General features: G+C 53.5%; 1 non-coding gene across 1 annotated transcript; it reads right to left on the reverse strand.

Moving 5' to 3' along the window:
• Positions 1 to 2,295: 2,295 nt before the first annotated feature.
• TRNAV-AAC lies at positions 2,296 to 2,368 on the reverse strand. Its single transcript has one exon. It is a non-coding gene; the product is annotated as a tRNA-Val (tRNA).
• Between the last annotated feature and the right edge of the window lie 14,714 nt (positions 2,369 to 17,082).

Below are 17,082 nucleotides of genomic sequence, written 5' to 3' on the forward strand. Positions count from 1 at the left end.
GATTCGAAATAGTCCTGTAGTGTAGACAAGGCCTTAGACAAACTTGGGCTGTCGGTGGTTATGTGTGTCTGTGCTTCACCACTTTGGCTGCTCTGTGAAAAGCTGATGGTTCAAACAGAAGCTGGTGGGTTTTTGTTTTGTTTTAAGCAATTAGAGTCTAGTACATTTTAACAGGCAGAAAATGTCCTATTCTGGTCTAGCCCCATTTGACTCCTTCTGTCCATCTTCTTCCTTCCCCCTCAGTGTCTTTCCTTCCCCATTGGGGACATGCAGAGATGAACCCCAGTCAGTCTGTGTCACAGAGAGTCTGTATCTCCTAAGGAATGTGGGTGAAGGATTTCAGCTGAATTATCGCCGCTCACCTGGGTTAGAAACATTTGTTTCTTTCGAGCAGATAGTGGGAAATGGGACATTAATTCAGACTCAGGAGGCAAGGCAGAGGCTTCATGCTCTTGATCTCCATGAAGGGAGAGAGGATCCCCAGGAAGGAACAGAGCTTCCTTTAGACTCAAGCTGGGTCTCCTGGAAGTTGGAAAAGACCCTTGGTCACTGAGGATCTCATGGGATCGTGCTGCTCCAGAGGCTCGAGAGTCCTGGTGTCACTGCACAGTCTGAAATGGAAGGGAGGACCCTGGAAGGGAAGGGGAGGAACAGAAAATGGAGAGGAATGAAACAGAATAAACGCCTCTTCTCTCTCCCATCCCCAACCCAGCTAGAACTGTTATCAGTGGGGAAACTCCCCACGATGAATGGCAGAGACCACAGAGACATTCGCCTCATGCTGAGAAGTAAGGTGACCAGACACCAAGTGTGAAAAATCAGAGACTTTCACCAGAGGCATTGGTGGTATAGTGGTGAGCATAGCTGTCTTCCAAGCAGTTGACATGGGTTCAATTCCCAGCCAATGTGATGATTCCTCCACTGGGAATTGGTTTAATTTCAGTCACATTGTATCAGTTTATCAATGGAATGAGAGAATCAGTGTCCCAAATCCCAACAGGTCATTAAACACCCAGTGGAGGAAGAAAGGGGTGGGACTATATAACGAGCAGTTTGAGTCATCCTGGTATTACAATGCTTGGTTTAATTTTTTTTAAAATTTCCTTTACTTCCCTCTCCCTTTTAGACTCAGAGCCTTTAAGGTCAGAAGGGACCAGTGTGATCATCTAGTCCGACCTGCTGCACCTTGCAGGCCAAAAGATCCCACCCACCCACCCACTCCTGGAATAGACCCGGTAGGGGAGGCAGCTCCGTGCTCTGCCCCTACCCCAGGCAGCACATGGAGGCCCTCTGCTCCCCTCCCCCCCAACGGGTGTGCAGAGATGTGCCAGCAGCACTAAGGTGGCTCCCTGCCCACTCTGCCTCTGTCCCTCCGTGCCGCTCCCAGAAGTGGCTGGCATGTTCCAGCATCCCCTGGGGTGGGGGGAATGTCTCCACGTGCTGCCCCTGCCCCGAGCACCAACTCTGCAGCTCCCATTGGCCAGGAACTGTAGCCAATGGAAGCTCTGGGGGCAGCGCCTGCAGACAGCAGCACATGGAGATCCCCTGGCCCCACTCATCTAGGAGCTGCTGCCAGAGGGTTGTGTGTACCGGTCACTTTGGGAGCTGCACCACCCCTCCTGCACCCCACCCCCAGCGCAGCGCCCACACCCAAATTTCCTCCCAGAGCTTTGCTTGTCTTCCTTTCACCAGAACCATCCTTCTTCTCCTGGGCTGCAAGTAGCCATCCCTGGGAAGCCAAGAGGCAGGCACAGGATTCTGCAAGGTACATGTCCCACAGCGCCGCGATGGACAGTGTGATGAAGGTAAGTCTTCCCGAGGCACAATGAACTGCAATGCAGCGAACCACTGGCCAGGCGGTCAGGGCAAAGGGCATTCACTGGAGGTACAAGCTTGTGAGTGACTCCTGAGCACAGGGCCCCTTCCCCTTTTAAGGACCTGCTCCTCATGGCCTGCGACTGGAGATGACTTGGCTGCATCTGGTGGGTCACACTCCACCTTGGGCAGTGTCCATGCTCTGGGTGTGTGATCACTGCCTAATGAGAGTCCCAGACACCTTGTCTGTCTAGCAGCTCTTCTGATCTTCCAGCTGTGCAACCAGCCCATTCATCCCACAAGCATTGCAGGAGGGAGCGGGAGGGGGAGGGGGAAAGCCACTTCACAGGCATTCAGAGAGGGAGAAGAGACAAAAATGGGAATGGGGGAAGTATAACAGACCTATTGAGCATAGAAATCACTGCTGCTCCTACAACAGCAGGGACAGGCCATTAAGAGTTGGGAAAAATTAAGCCATCATGTTTCTGCCTGGTTTTGAACCAGGGACTTTTTGCGTGTTAGGCAAACGTGATAACCACTACACCACAGAAACTCTGTCACAGGGCTCTGCCCCTCCTGTCATAAGAACAGAAGAATGGCCAGACTGGGTCAGACCAAAGGTCCATCCAACCCCATATCCTATCTGTCAACAGTGGCCAATGCCAGGTGCCCCAGAGGGAGTGAACCTAACAGATAATGATCAAGTGATCTCTCTCCTGCCATCCATCTCCTCCCTCTGACAAACAGAGGCTAGAGACACCATTCCTTACCCAGGCTGCCTAATAGCCATTTATGGACTTAACCTCCATTAATTTATCTGCAAAAATAATGAGGAGTACTTGTGGCACCTTAGAGACTAACAAACTTATTTGAGCATAAGCTTTCATGGGCTAAAATCCACTTCATCAGATGCATACAGTGGAAAATACAGCAGGAAGATATATATATATACACAGAGAACATGAAAAAATGGGTGTTGCCATCCACACTATAATGAGAGTGAGCAGTTAAGGTGAGCTATTATCAGCAGGAGAAAAAAACCTGTAGTGACAATCAGGATGGCCCATTTCCCACAGTTGACAAGAAGGTGTGAGTAACAGTAGGGGGACAAATAAACATGGGGAAATAGTTTTACTTTGTGTAACGACCCACCCACTCCCAGTCTTTATTCAAGCCTAATTTAATGGTGTCCAGTTTGCAAATTAATTCCAATTCAGCATCTCTCGTGGGAGTCTGTTGTTGAAGGTTTTTTGTTGTAATATTACGACTTTTAGGTCTGTAATCGAGTGACCAGGGAGATTGAAGTGTTCTCTGGCTGTGTTTGAATGTTATAATTCTTGATGTCTGATTTGTGTCCATTTATTCTTTTATGTAGAGACTCTCTGGTTTGGCCAATGTACATGGCAGAGAGGCATTGCTGGCACATGATGGCACATATCACATTGGTAGATGTGCAGGTGAATGAGCCCCTGATGGCATGGCTGATGTGATTAGGTCCTATGATGGTGTCCCCTGAACAGATATGGGGAGAGAGTTGGCAATGGGCTTTGTTGCAAGGATAGGTTCCTGGGTTAGTGTTTTTGTTGTGTGGTTGCTGATAAGTATTTGCTTCAGGTTGAGTGGCTGTCAGTAAGCAAGGACTGACCTGTCTCCCAAGATCTGTGAGAGTGAGGGATTGTCCTTCAGGATGGGTTGTAGATCCTTGATGATGCACTGGAGAGGTTTTAGTTGGGGGCTGAAGGTGACGGCTAGTGGGGTTCTGTTACTTTCTTTGTTGGGCCTGTCCTGTAGTAGGTGACTTCTGGGTACTCTTCTGGCTCTGTCAATCTGCTTCTTCACTTCAGCTGGTGGGTACTGTAGTTGTAAGAACTCTTGATAGAGATCTTGTAGGTGTTTGTCTCTGTCTGAGGGGTTGGAGCAAATGTGGTTGTATCTTAGAGCTTGGCTGTAGACAATGGATTGTGTGATGTGGTCTGGGTGAAAGCTGGAGACATGTAGGTAAGTATAGTGGTCAGTATGTTTCCGGTATAGGGTGGTGTTTATGTGACCATCGCTTATTAGCACAGTAGTGTCCAGGAAGTGGATCTCTTGTGTGGACTGGTCCAGGCAGAGGTTGTAGGTGGGATGGAAATTGTTGAAATCATGGTGGAATTCCTCAAGGGTTTTCTTTTCCATGGGACCAGATGATGAAGATGTCATCAGTGTAGCACAAGTAGAGTAGGGGCATTAGGGGACGAGAGCTGAGGAAATGTTCTAAGTCAGCCATAAAAATGTTGGCATACTGTGGGGCCATGTGAGTACCCATAGCAGTGCCGCTGACTTGAAGGTAAACATTGTCCCCAAATGTGAAATAGTTATGGGTGAGGACAAAGTCACAAAGTTCAGCTGTGACATTATCGGGGATACTGTTCCTGACAGCTTGTAGTCCATCTTTGTGTGGAATGATGATGGAGCATCTACATAGCTAGACAATCCTGCTGTCAGGGTGCCAATGCCTGAGATGATGGGGCATCCAGGATTTCCAGGTTTATGGATCTTGTGTAGCAGATAGAATAACCCTGGTTGGGGTTCTAGACTGTCTTATTGCCAAGGGACAGAGAAACTCGGCCAGCAGCAGGGAGTGCATAACACCGCCCTAGTGTGGGGGTGACAGCGCCTCCAAGATCCTGACATCCCTATTGGTTCCAATGCTGGTTGTTTTCCTTTTCCGGTGGGACTTTGGGCAAGTTGCTCCCCCCTCTAGGGCTCCGTCCCCAGCAGACAAATGGGGATTTCGTACCTTCCCGCTATTGGAAAGTGCTGGGAGAATCCCCCAGCCAAAGCTGCTCTGACAGCGCTAAGCAGCATCTGACCATTCAAGGTCGGAGCGCACTGCCCAGGAGGAGGAGTGTCTGGCTCTGGGGTTTCACTTCAGCCCAGTCTAGAGAGAGGGGCCCAGCCATGGGGTTTGGCTCAAGAAGACCAAGTCTCCAATTTGTTAAGGGTGTTTTGAATTCCAATCCTGTGCTCCAAAGTGCTTGGTGTCAGCTGCACATTTTAGAACGATACTCTCCACTCCATTTTCCAAATCATCATTCATACTGTTTACCCACCTCCACTAGGCCTGGAACCCTGCCAAAGAAGGAAAGAGGATTGGTTTGGAATGATTTGTTCTTGACAAATCCATGATCCCTCGTGCTAAGAACCAAATTATCCTGTAGGTGCTGCTGACAAACTGAGTGTTTAAGAATATATTCCAGTATCTCTCCAGCTATGGAAGTGAGGCTAGCTAGTCTGTAAGGCCCAGGGGTCTCTTTGTTCCCCTTTGAAAGATAGGTCCTGTCTTGTTCATGGATGGGAAGATGTTCTTTTTCAGGGATCTCAGATGAGAACTGGGGCACAACACCTGGTTTGTTAAGGCCACAAAAATGGAGGCAGGAACCTCTTCTCTCCTGCTGGCAAAGAACCCCAGGTACCGAAAAGACAGAGACTCAAATCCCTGAATGGGCTTTAGAAAAGGCAATGGTTAAAAAGTTTGGCCCCGACCATTTCTTGTTTCCACAAACTAGACATTTTAGCAAACTTTAGAATTCCTTGGTGCTAAACACCGTGAAACTCCCCTTTCTCCTTCACACAGGGCTTTATCGCCCCTTATCTCACTCAGGCTCACGACTGCCCAGAGCTCGAGAACTGTCCCTGTTCCCATTGGGCAGATGGGGAGGAGCCTGAGGTATAGAGAAGGGAAGTGACCTGTCACCAGATGGATCAGACTGAACAGGTTTCAGACCTCGAGGAGGCTCTTACCTTCTAAACAGGGACGGCTGTTTTCTAGTAAAATCACTACAAGGGAAGGAGAAAACTCGAAAGAGGTTCCTCCTGGCGCTCACGTCCGTGAACCCGAATACTCTCTCAGTCCTCAAAGAGAGACCTGAGAAGGAGACTTGCTGGAGCAAAGCCACAGGGGTCTCTGAGGTTTCCCTGGCCCCTCGCCCCTGTCCTGCCTGGCTGATGTCAGCATCTCTCTGTGAGGTCACCACCTCCCCACCACCTTTGACCAATAGGCTGAGGTCCTGCAAAAGGCCTTTGTGATGTCACTGCCACACCCCTCCCTTGCTGGGCTAATGTCCTGCCCCTGGCCAGGCACTTTGGAGGTTTGAGCTACTCCCTGTGGATCACCCCACTCAAGGAGCGTTCATTCTAGGCAGCAAGCCGGCTAGACAGGAAAACATCAGACGCTGCTCCCAATGCTACACTCAGTTTTTCAGAAATTAGTCGACTTTATGGCCAGAAGTGACCATTAGAGCATCTAATCTGACCCCCTGCATATCACAGGCCTCCTGTATGGCACAATAGCTACTTTGGGGGCAAATACATTCCAGAAAAGCATCTAGTCTTCATTAAATGACATCAGGAGATGGAGAATCCATCACTTTCCTTGGTAGCTTGTTCCTGTGGTGAATCATCCTCGCTGTTGAATATTTGTGCCTTAGTTGTAATATGAATTTGTCTCTTTTGACCTTCCAGCCATTGGGTCTTGTTAGGCCTTTCTCTGCTAGATTCAAGAGCCCTTTAATACCCAATCCTTTCTCTCCATTAAGGCCCTTCAACACTTCAGTGAAGTCACCTTTCAATCTTCTTTTGATCAGCTAAACAGGTTGAGCTCTTTCAATAGCTCACTAGAAGGCATTTTTCTCCGGCCGTCAGAACATTTGGTGGCTCTTTGCAGCCCCAAACTCTAATTTCACAACATCTTTTTCACATGAGGACACCAAAACTGGAGGCTATTCCAGTATCAGTCTCACTGATGCCGTGTCACCTCCTGTGACGTTATTGACATAATCTGTAACCGTATAGATCATTGTTGCGACTGCTGTTCTATTTGTAGCCAATATTGTAGAAAGGTTGTAGCGTAAGGGGTCTATGGAGAGGTTCTGATTGGCTGATTATAATTATGCTATTTGTAGATGTGTATCATTTTTATAGTTGACTTTATGAATTCCTGCTCATTTCCCCACTGGCTGGAGCATGGCTGGAGTGTGTCTGTGGTTAATGATGTTGCTATAGATTGTTCGTTTCCTGCCTTGGCAATTCAGACAGTCCCTTTTCCCAACGTATCTCCAGCACATCATTAGTTCAAATAACAGGGGCAGCTTTTCTCTGGGGCACTGAGATTTTTTGGGGAGTTGGTGGCTCCTTTCTTTCCTCACCCTGGAGTAAACTCAGCTTTTTATTCCATGGTTCATGTTTTATGGAATAACAACATCAGCATGAAGAAAGAGGAGAGGGAATATCTCACTGCCTGGGCTGAAGGTAGCCACGTCCCCTCTGTCTGACAGTTGCCATTGCAGGAGAGAAGGTTTCAATGGAATCGAATGCCCTGGCTCAGACAAGAGACACAGGGAGGTTTTGCTGTTCATGGATCCATGCAAAGGAAATTGTGTCAATGTGTGAAACTGAGAAGGGAAATGAATTGCCCACAGGGTGGCGCAATGCCCTAAGCTAAGGCAGGAGGGTGAAGGAATGGGGCTGAGGAATGACTGAAGTGGACTCACCTGGGATTGAAATGACATTTGTTTCTGTCAGGCAGTGAGAAATTGACATTAATTCAGATGCAGGGTTGAGGCTTCTTAGCTCCTTGTAGAACTTGAACTTGATTTCCCTGAAGGGAGAAAGGGAAAGTCTGGGGCGGCCTTGAGTCCCTGGCTGGGTCTCCTGGGCAGTGGAAAACATCCCTTGTTTGGCCCTGCCAAGGGGATCGTGGAGGCTGAGACACCCCTCGGCTTGGATCAAAGGGGGAGTTGGATGGAATTTATCACACAACCCTCCCTGCTCCCCAGAGCCCCACGGGGAGAAGCTAGAGAAGGGGGAGTCATTCCTCCCCTGCTCTCCCAGAAGAGCTGCTAGCAGGGCCGCCCAGAGGCGGGGGCAAGTGGGGCAATTTGCCCCAGGCCCTGGGTCTTGCAGGAGCCCCCACAAGCAGGAGCGTAGCTAGGGGGGAGCAGAGGGGGCTGCCGCTCCCCCACTGAGCACATTCCCCCAAAGTGGCGCCTTAGTAGGAATTTGGAATAAGGTGGAAAGATCTGGAATTCCCCCCCCCACCTCCTGGGGTGGCAGGGGGTGCAGGTGGAGGTGGCAGAGCCCAGGTCTGGGGTGGCAGGGAGGTGCAATGGGGAGCCCAGGGCTGGGGTGGGGGCAGCCAAAATTTTTTTTGCTTGGGATGGCAAAAAACCTAGAGCCGGCCCTGCCTCCACGCACCATGAGGTACGTAGGAGCAGATCATTATTATCCTGACTGGAAAGAGGGAGAAGCTAAGGCTGAGAAAGGAGAATTGACTTCTCTGAGGTCACACAGCCAGTCAGGGGCAGAGTTGGGAATAGGACCTAAGAGCCCTGATTTTCAAACTAACCATCGGATCTTGAATTTCAGACATTGAATGACCTGAGTAAAGTGCTCTCAGATGAGCTCCAGACCAACAACAGTGAACAGGAATTATTCAGCAAGTATTTGAGGAGAACTGCAATGTCAGAGAGAATCATGAACTGCTCAGAGACCATTAATGCAGAGAAGCAGCAAAATTCATCAAACACAGAACTGGTTCTGACTTATTTACTTGGTCTTGAAAGAGAACAAGGACCTGAGTCTCCTCCTTGTCAATAACCCCCTGCTCAGCCAATCAGGGTAGAGACTGAGGACGGGAGGCTGAGGGTTCTCACCAGAGAGCCCAAAGGATGGCCCAGGTCATTGGTGGGGATCAAATAAAATTCAGAATAAAATTCTGCCTCCTTAAGCTCGTGTTTTCCATGCCTAGAATTCAATTGTCACCAGATGGATCAGACTGAACAGGTTTCAAACCTCCAGGAGGCTCTTACCTTCTAAACAGGGACGGCTGTTTTCTAGTAAAATCACTAAAAGGGAAGGAGAAAACTCAAAAGAGGTTCCTCCTGGTGCTCACGTCCGTGAACCCGAATACTCTCTCAGTCCTCAGAGAGACCTGGAGAGGGAGACTTGCTGAAGCAAAGCCACAGGGATCTCTGAGGTTTCCCTGGCCCCTCGCCCCGGTCCTGCCTGGCTGATGTCAGCATCTCTCTGTGAGGTCACCACCTCCCCACCACCTTGGACCAATAGTCTGAGGTCCTGCCAAAGGCCTTTGTGATGTCACTGCCACACCCCTCCCTTGCTGTGCCAATGTCCTGCCCCTGGCCAGGCACTTTGGAGGTTTGAGCTACTCCCTGTGGATCACCCCACTCAAGGAGCGTTCGTTCTAGGCAGCAAGCCGGCTAGACAGGGAAACATCAGACGCTGCTCCCAATGCTACACTCAGTTTTTCAGAAATTAGTCGACTTTATGGCCAGAAGAGACCATTAGAGCATCTAATCTGACCCCCTGCATATCACAGGCCTCCTGTATGGCACAATAGCTACTTTGGGGGCAAATACATTCCAGAAAGGCATCTAGTCTTCATGAAATGACATCAGGAGATGGAGAATCCACCATTTTCCTTGGTATCTTGTTCCTGTGGTGAATCATCCTCGCTGTTGAATATTTGTGCCTTAGTTGTACTATGAATTTGTCTCTTTTCATCTTCCAGCCATTGGGTCTTGTTATACCTTTCTCTGCTTGATTCAAGAGCCCTTTAATTCCCAAATCTTTTCTCTCCCTGAAGGCACTTCAACAGTTCAATTAAGTCACCTTTCAATCTTCTTTTGATAAGCTAAACAGGTTGAGCTCTTTCAATAGCTCACTAGAAGGCATTTTTCTCCAGTCCTCAGAACATTTGGTGGCTCTTTGCTGTCCCAAACTCTAATTTCACAAGATCTTTTTCAAACGAGGACACCAAAACTGGAGGCAGTATTCCAGTATCAGTCTCACTGATGCCGTGTCACCTCCTGTGACATTATTGGCATAATCTGTAACTGTACAGATCACCGTTGCGACCGCTGTTCTATATTTGTAGCCAGTATTGTAGAAAGGTTGTCGTGTAAGGGGTCTATGGAGAGGTTCTGATTGGCTGATTATAATGATGCTATCTCTAGATGTGTATCATTTTTGTAGTTGAAGTTATGAATATTGGCTCTCTCCCGGCTCACCCGCCCCCTCGCCACTGCCCACCCACTCGCCTCCTCAGCCCCCGTCCCTCACCTGCTATTGTGTCATACAGGACACCCTGGGGGTTCCCCTCAATTTATCTGAGCCTCTGCTGCCCAACTTCTTCTGACTCCATCTGGATCACCCAGGAGCCTTTCCAAACAGTCCTTCTTTCCCTGCCCCCTAATTCTGCTTTCACACCCTGGGCTCATCTCCTCTCTTTGTCCCTCCCCCCCCCCCGGGTGATCAGAGATGGAGGCAACTTCAGCCACTGGAGCCAGCCCCAGCGAGCGCTGCAGCCTGCCCGGGGGGTGTTTGCAGACACAGGAAGGGAGCAGCTGGGAGCAGCGGGTGCTGGGAAGAAGGAAACAGGAGAACAAATCCCTGGGGGGGGGGCAGCTCCTGTGGGCGGGGCTCTGGCACAGCCCGGGGGCGGGGCAGCTCCTGGGGGCGGGGCTCTGGCACAGGCCGGGGGCGGGGCAGCTCCTGGGGGCGGGGCTCTGGCACATTGTGACACAGGAGCCCGGGCTCAGCAGCTGCTCCCTGGTGGCCACGTGCTGCCAGCAGCGCTGGAGCCGCCCGGGCCGGAGCGGAGCCGCTGTTCTCAGCTGCAGCAGGAGCTGCCCCCGGCCCCGCTGGGCTCCAGGTGGGGACAGAGCCTGGGGCGCGGGGTTCCCCTGGGTGCGGCTGGCGGGGCGGGAGGGGAGGGGAGAGGCCGGAGCTGCAGGCGGGGAAGGGCGGTGGGGCAGGCGGGGGGTTGATCGGTCTCTGGGCACCAGGAGAGCCCCGGGGCAGTGTGTGTGTTTGTGAGTGTCCTGGGCCCAGGCGCGCGCATGCGGGGAGCCCCAGCACCCCAATGCCCTGAGCCCCGGCTGGGGAGGCTGCTCCCCCCCTCCCGTGGGGGCTCCGGGGGGCAGGGAGGCTGCGGCGGCTGCAGGCGGGTGCTCAGCCCCCCCGGGAATGACCCGCTGCCAGCAGCTTGTGGTGCCTCCTCCGCTGAGCTTTTCCCTTGGGGCGGTGTGACGACACATTGTGCAACCCTCCCGTTTTGCAACTAGGTGCAGTTTCTGCCGCACAACGTGACCATCTGGGCCCCTGCTCAGGACTTGCTGCCACCTGGTCCATGGGGTTGCGAATCAGGAGGGACAGGGTTTGTGGTCGAAAACACTCACATTCTACTTCCTCCTGCCTAATGTGCCACATTGACCTATTGCAGGGGTCTGGGGGGTTCTGCATTTTAATTTAATTTTAAATGAAGCTTCTTAAGCATTTTAAAAACCTTATTTATTTTATATACAACAATAGTTTAGTTATATATTATAGACTTATAGAAAGAGACCTAAAAATATTAAAATGTATTACTGGCATGCGAAACCTTAAATCAGAGAGACTAAATGAAAACTCGGCACAGCACTTCTGAAAGGTTGCCAAATCCTGATCTTTTGGAAGATTGAGGCACGCTCTTTCACTTTTCTGTGTATGAATACGTGAAAAGGGAGGTAAGGTTTGGGGGTACAGAGCACACCCCTAACCCCAAGGTGATAACCAGAGTGGCCATTTTCATTGGTCCGGGGATGGTTGTGCACCTGTCACTGGTCCAGGGATGGTTGCAAATTGGGAGGGATGGGGTTTGTGGTCGAAAACACTCACGATCTGCTTCCTCCTGGCTATTGTGCTAAATTGACCTATTGGATGATTGAGGCATGCTCTTTCACTTTTTTGTGTGTGAATACGTGAAAAGGGAGGTAAGGTTTAGGGGTACAGAGCACTCCCCTGACCCCAAGGTGATAACCAGAGTGGCCCCATTCATTTTTTCCACTGGCTTCCTCCTTGCTTATTTCCAATAACTTGGCTGCCTATGCACCTGTCACTGGTCAAGGGATGGTTATGCATGTGTCACTGGTCCAGGGATGGTTGTGCCCCTGTCACTGGTCCAGGGATGGTTGCAAATCTGGAGGGATGGGGTTTGTGGTTGAAAACACTCACGATCTGCTTCCTCCTGGCTAATGTGCTGGCCTTCTACCTGTACCGAACCAGGCTGTTCAGGAAGTCCTTGCAACTATTCGTTGCGTCAGCCAAGCGGATTAGGGGGCAACCAGTTTCCATCCAGCGCATTTCCTGCTGGATCACCTTGTGCATACGCACGTGTTACGACTTGGCAGGGGTTACCCCACCACCTATAGTGAAGGCGCATTCTATGAGAGCACAAGCCTCGTCGGCCGCCTATGTCACCCACATCCCTATCCAGGACATATGTAGGGCTGCCATGTGGTCACCTGTCCACACTTTTTCCTCGCACTATGCGATCGTCTCCCAAGCACAGGATGACGCCGGGTTTGGTAGGGTGGTACTCCGTCCTGATAACCCTTAAACTCCTACCCACCTCCATCAGATATAGCTTGGAATCACCTACTGTGGAATACACAGGAGCAGTCACTCGAAGAAGGACAGTTACCTGTTCCGTAACTGGTGTTCTTCGAGATGTGTTGCTCTTGTCTTGTCCACATCCCAGCCTCCTTCCCCTCTGTCGGAGTTGTCTGCCAAGAAGGAACTGAGGGTGGGGGGAGTGTGCAGCTCCCCTTATAGCACTATAGAGGCGCCTCTCCAGGGGTCGCAGCGGTGCTCCAAAAATTTCCGGCACCGGTGCACGTGGCGAGCACGCACACCTACTGTGGAATAGACCGGAGCAACACATCTCAAAGAACACCAGTTACAGAACAGGTAACTGTCCTTTTTAAAGGATGTCTAGATTTCATTCCTGTAGTAACAGAACTGGTGATAGGAAAGCAGGAAGAGGGAGAGAGGGGGGTGGGTGTGTGTGTGTACAGCTTAATTTGGTTAAATAGTCTAACTTTCAGTACTCAGTGTTTCAAAAATGTTAGACTGCCAACCTGTGTCATAGAGATGTCTTCTGTTTTTAAAAAAAACCATGAATAAAGCTACTTTAAGGGAAATTACTGCTTTGTCCAACCCTGAAGAGCTATGAGATCTTTGCTCACCAATTCTCATAAAACTTGTATTTGTTATGCCTTTTTGGTGACTTTAGTATTATGATCTATTATAAATAAAGTTCATTTCACTGATTGATTTTAAAATGAAATTAGTAACTGGAAAAAATGGCCAGTATTTTTTTTAAACCTGTGACAATTATAAGCTACTGTATTCTGTCGAATCAAAAGCATTTTTTTAAACCTGTGACAATTATAAGCTACTGTATTCTGTCGAATCAAAAGTATATCTAAGTATAATCTAAAGTTCTCCTGCAAAATGCCGGCTGTGCAAATCCTCCTGTGGCTGGATCATTCTTGGGTTTTTATTTTAAGTACAAAATAAATATGTATAACAAATTTAAACGTATGTAATTAGTAATTTGATATGTTGGGTGGTGCCTCTTTTTATGTGTTTGCTCCCCTGATGTTAGAACCTGGCTATGCCACGGCTGTAGAGGGCTCATCACCCAGCAGCTGGGGGCCACCATGTGGCTCAGCAGGGCTGCTGGCCACAGGGCCAATGGGTGTGGGTGGGCTGGGTGGGATCTCGGGAGTCACGTCTCAGGGATCTGCCCCACTCCCCAGCACTGCTCCAGCTCTGAGCTGTCTCCACTGCCTGGGACCTGTGGGGCTCACCTGCCTCCCCGGGGGAAGAGCCACCTGGGACTGGTGCAGAGGCTGGGCCAGTCTCAGCCACTCACAGGGAACAGTCGGGGGCGGGGGGGGGGGAGGCTCAGCTGGGTCCTGAGAGAGCCTGGCCCGGGTAGGCTCTGCTCCTGCTCTAGCCTGGCTGCTTCCACCACTCCCAAGGGGCCGGAGTTCTCCTGCCCCAGGACCAGCTCTGGCTGCGCTGCCAGCTCAGCCTGGCAGACACAGTCACCTCCCATCAGGGCCGGCTATTGTGGCTGGGGGTTAGGGTGTGGGAGAGTAGGTCTCTTGTGTGTCTGGGTAGGTGCTGGGCAGGGGGGGGTGAGGAGATCTGTGTGTGTTGTGGGGTTGTCAGTGGGGGAGATCTGTGTGTGTCGGGGGCACTGGGAAGTGTGGGGGGTCTGTGCGGGGCACTGTGCAGTTGTGGCAGTGGGGGGCCACAGGGCAGTGAGGGGATCTATGGGGGGACTCTGGCCTGGTCTACACTACGCGGGGGAGGTCGAACTAAGGTACACGACTTCAGCTATGCGAATAGCGTAGCTGAAGTCGAACTACCTTAGTTCGAATTTCCTACCTGTCCAGACGCCGCGGGATCGAACTCCGCGGCTCCCCCGTCGACTCCGCCACCGCCGTTCGCAGTGGTGGAGTTCCGGAGTCGATGGGAGCGCGTTTGGAGTTCGAACTATTGCATCTAGATTAGACGCGATAGTTCGAACTCCGAAAAGTCGAACTCTCCGCGTCGACCCGGCGGGTAAGTATGGACCTACCCTCTGGGTGGGGAGGTGCAGAGCACTGTGCAGTTGTGGGAGGGCGGTGGGGGTCTTCAGCTAGGGGGGCAGTGGGCAGTGAGGGGATCTGGGGGGGGTTCTGAGTGGGTGGGGGAGTGATCTGGGAAGGCACTGGGCAGGGGGGGTTTGTGGGGTCTCTGGATGGTGCGGCGCTGGGCGTAGGGAGCCGGAGGGGTGCTGGGCAGGGGGTTTGTGGAGGTCTCTGGGTGGTGCAGCACTGGGCGTAGGGAGCTGGAGGGGTGCTGGGCAGGGGGTTTGTGGGGGTCTCTGGGTGGTGCGGCACTGGGTGTAGGGAGTCGGAGGGGTGCCGGGCAGGGGTTTGTGGGGGTCTCTGGGTGGTGCGGTGCTGGGCGTAGGGAGTCGGAGGGGTGCTGGGCAGGGGGTTGGTGGGGGTCTCTGGGGGGTGCGGCGCTGGGCGTAGGGAGCCGGAGGGGTGCTGGGCAGGGGGTTTGTGGGGGTCTCTGGGTGGTGTGGCACTGGGCATAGGGAGCCAGAGGGGTGCTGGGCAGGGGGTAGCATGGTGCAGCATGGGCCCACCCCCAAGGGGAAGAAGCACAATGGCAGTGCAGGGCTGGGCTGGACAGCGTGGGTCTGGCAGCTCCTGGTTTGTAAACAGGGCCCTTGTACTGGGCTGGGTGGAGTGGGGCTGTCCCTGCCGTGCCATGACTCATATCCCATTGCCCCCAGTCAGCCCCTCGCTCTGAGGACTCTGCCCCCATGCCTCATGTCCCCATTTCCCCCATGGGGACCCACAAATATATTTAGCACCGGGTCCACAACAGGTTAATCCGGCCCTGTTTGGGGTGCAGGCTCTGGGATGGAGTTGGGGGTGCAGGAGGGTTGCAGGCTATGTAGAGTTTGAGTGATGGGTGCAGGCTCTGACCTGGGGCAGGGGATTCGGGTACAGGAGGGGGTACAGACATGTGGGCTCTGGGAGGGAGTTACCAAATCAGCACGTTGTATAAGAGAAAGGAGCTGCAGGGATTTCATATAGACATAGAAAATGATAGAAGACACTTTTACATAGTCAAAATGTGAGAGGCAGAGTGTGAGGGAGGGAGGGGGCGTCTGTACAATATTTCCCCGCATTCAGTCTCCTGGCTGGAGCAGTAAGAGCCCCGCAGCACTTGTACAGGATAGAGAGGAGCTGCGGTGTCTGAGCTTTGACAGTCTGGGAATTGGGCTGCCGGTGCCTTTAAGACCCAGCCCCAGGAACCCGCCCCCTGCTCCAGGGCTGACACGGGGCACAACTGAAAACAGCCTGTGGCCCCCCCCCCCCACAACCCCAACACCCCCAGATCTGCGAGCCCAGCAGGTGGCTCATCCCGAGGGGCCACTGTCCCCCCACCCCCTCCCTAAATGGGGGTTTTGTCCCCGCACAGGGTCTGGCAGCTTCTCCCCCCCCCCGGGCTTAACCCCGGCTACCACCCCCCACCCCCGATTTTTCCCCTTCAGCCTCTCTCCTGCCGCTGCCTACAGCAGCTTGACCCCCTCTGGCCAGTAAATTTGTGTCCCCCGCTCAGACCCTGGCAGCCCCCCCCGCTGCGATTTGCCCCCTTGAGCATTTTAAACGCCCCCAAAGAGCAGGCAGCAAATCGTGAGTAGAGGTGAGGGCAGAGAGAGGGCAGTGGCGACAGCGGAGGTTACTGGGCATGTTCAGTGCAGCCAAAGTAGCGAATCGGGAGCGGTTCATGTTCCTGTCGGTACACCGGGCCCCGCTGGGCTCCAGGTGGGGACAGAGCCTGGGGCCCGGGGCTCCCCTGGGTGCGGCTGGCGGGGCGGGAGGGGAGGGGAGAGGCCGGAGCTGCGGGCGGGGAAGGGCGGTGGAGCAGGCGGGGGGTTGATCGGTCTCTGGGCACCAGGGGAGCCCCGGGGCAGAGTGTGTGTGTGAGTGTCCCGGGCCCAGGCGTGCGCAGGGGGGGAGCCCCGGCACCCCAATGCCCTGAGCCCCGGCTGGGGAGGCTGCTCCCCTTCTCCCGTGGGGGCTCCGGGCGGGGGGAGGAGGCTGCGGCGGCTGCAAGCGGGTGCTCGGCCCCCCCGGGAATGACCCGCTGCCGGCAGCTTGTGGCGCCTCCTCCGCTGAGCTTTTCCCCGGGGGCGGCCTGGGCGCAGCTGCGATCAGCTGTTTGCTGGGCAGGCTCCGCTCCGCTGCTCCCCCCCCCGCTCCTGGGGGGCTGAGTGAGCCCCCCCCAAACAGCCCCAGGGGTCCGTGGGGGGCAGGGCCAGCAGCAGCAGAGCCCCCCGCTCCCCTGGGGCTGCCCCGCCCCGCTCGGGCTGGGGGCTCTGCCAGGGCCCCCGCGTGAATCGCTGCTCCCTGCCCGCCGGGCTCGGCTCCGGCCACAGCAGAGCGGGTGCCCCGGGGAGCCCAGCTGGGCTGGGGCTGGGGCAGGGGGAGGTTTGGGGGAGGAGAAGCTCCAGATACCGGCAGAAGCCGCGGGGGCGGGGGAGGAGCCGAGCTAGGTCGGAGGGGGGGGAGGAGAAGCTGGGTTGGGAGGCGGCGGGGGGGAGGCCAGACCCCAGCAGGAGCTGCACTGGGGGGGGAATGGAGGGGGAGAGGAGCCACCCTGGGGCAGGCAGGAGAAGCCCGGACCCTGGCAGAAGATGTGGGGCTGAACTCCCCGGCTCCGGAGCCCCAGCCACCTTAGTGGCAGAAGTTGCAGGGCTGAAGCCCTGACCCCCCTCTGTGTGGAGCTGGCCTGAGCCCCTCTCGCCCCATCCCCCCTGTGGAGCTGGCTCCCACTCTCCGGCTGTGGAGACATTCAGCCCAACTCTCCCCA

This window comes from Mauremys mutica, unplaced genomic scaffold (genome assembly GCF_020497125.1).
Source record: "Mauremys mutica isolate MM-2020 ecotype Southern unplaced genomic scaffold, ASM2049712v1 Super-Scaffold_100033, whole genome shotgun sequence".
NCBI classification, from domain to species: domain Eukaryota; kingdom Metazoa; phylum Chordata; order Testudines; family Geoemydidae; genus Mauremys; species Mauremys mutica.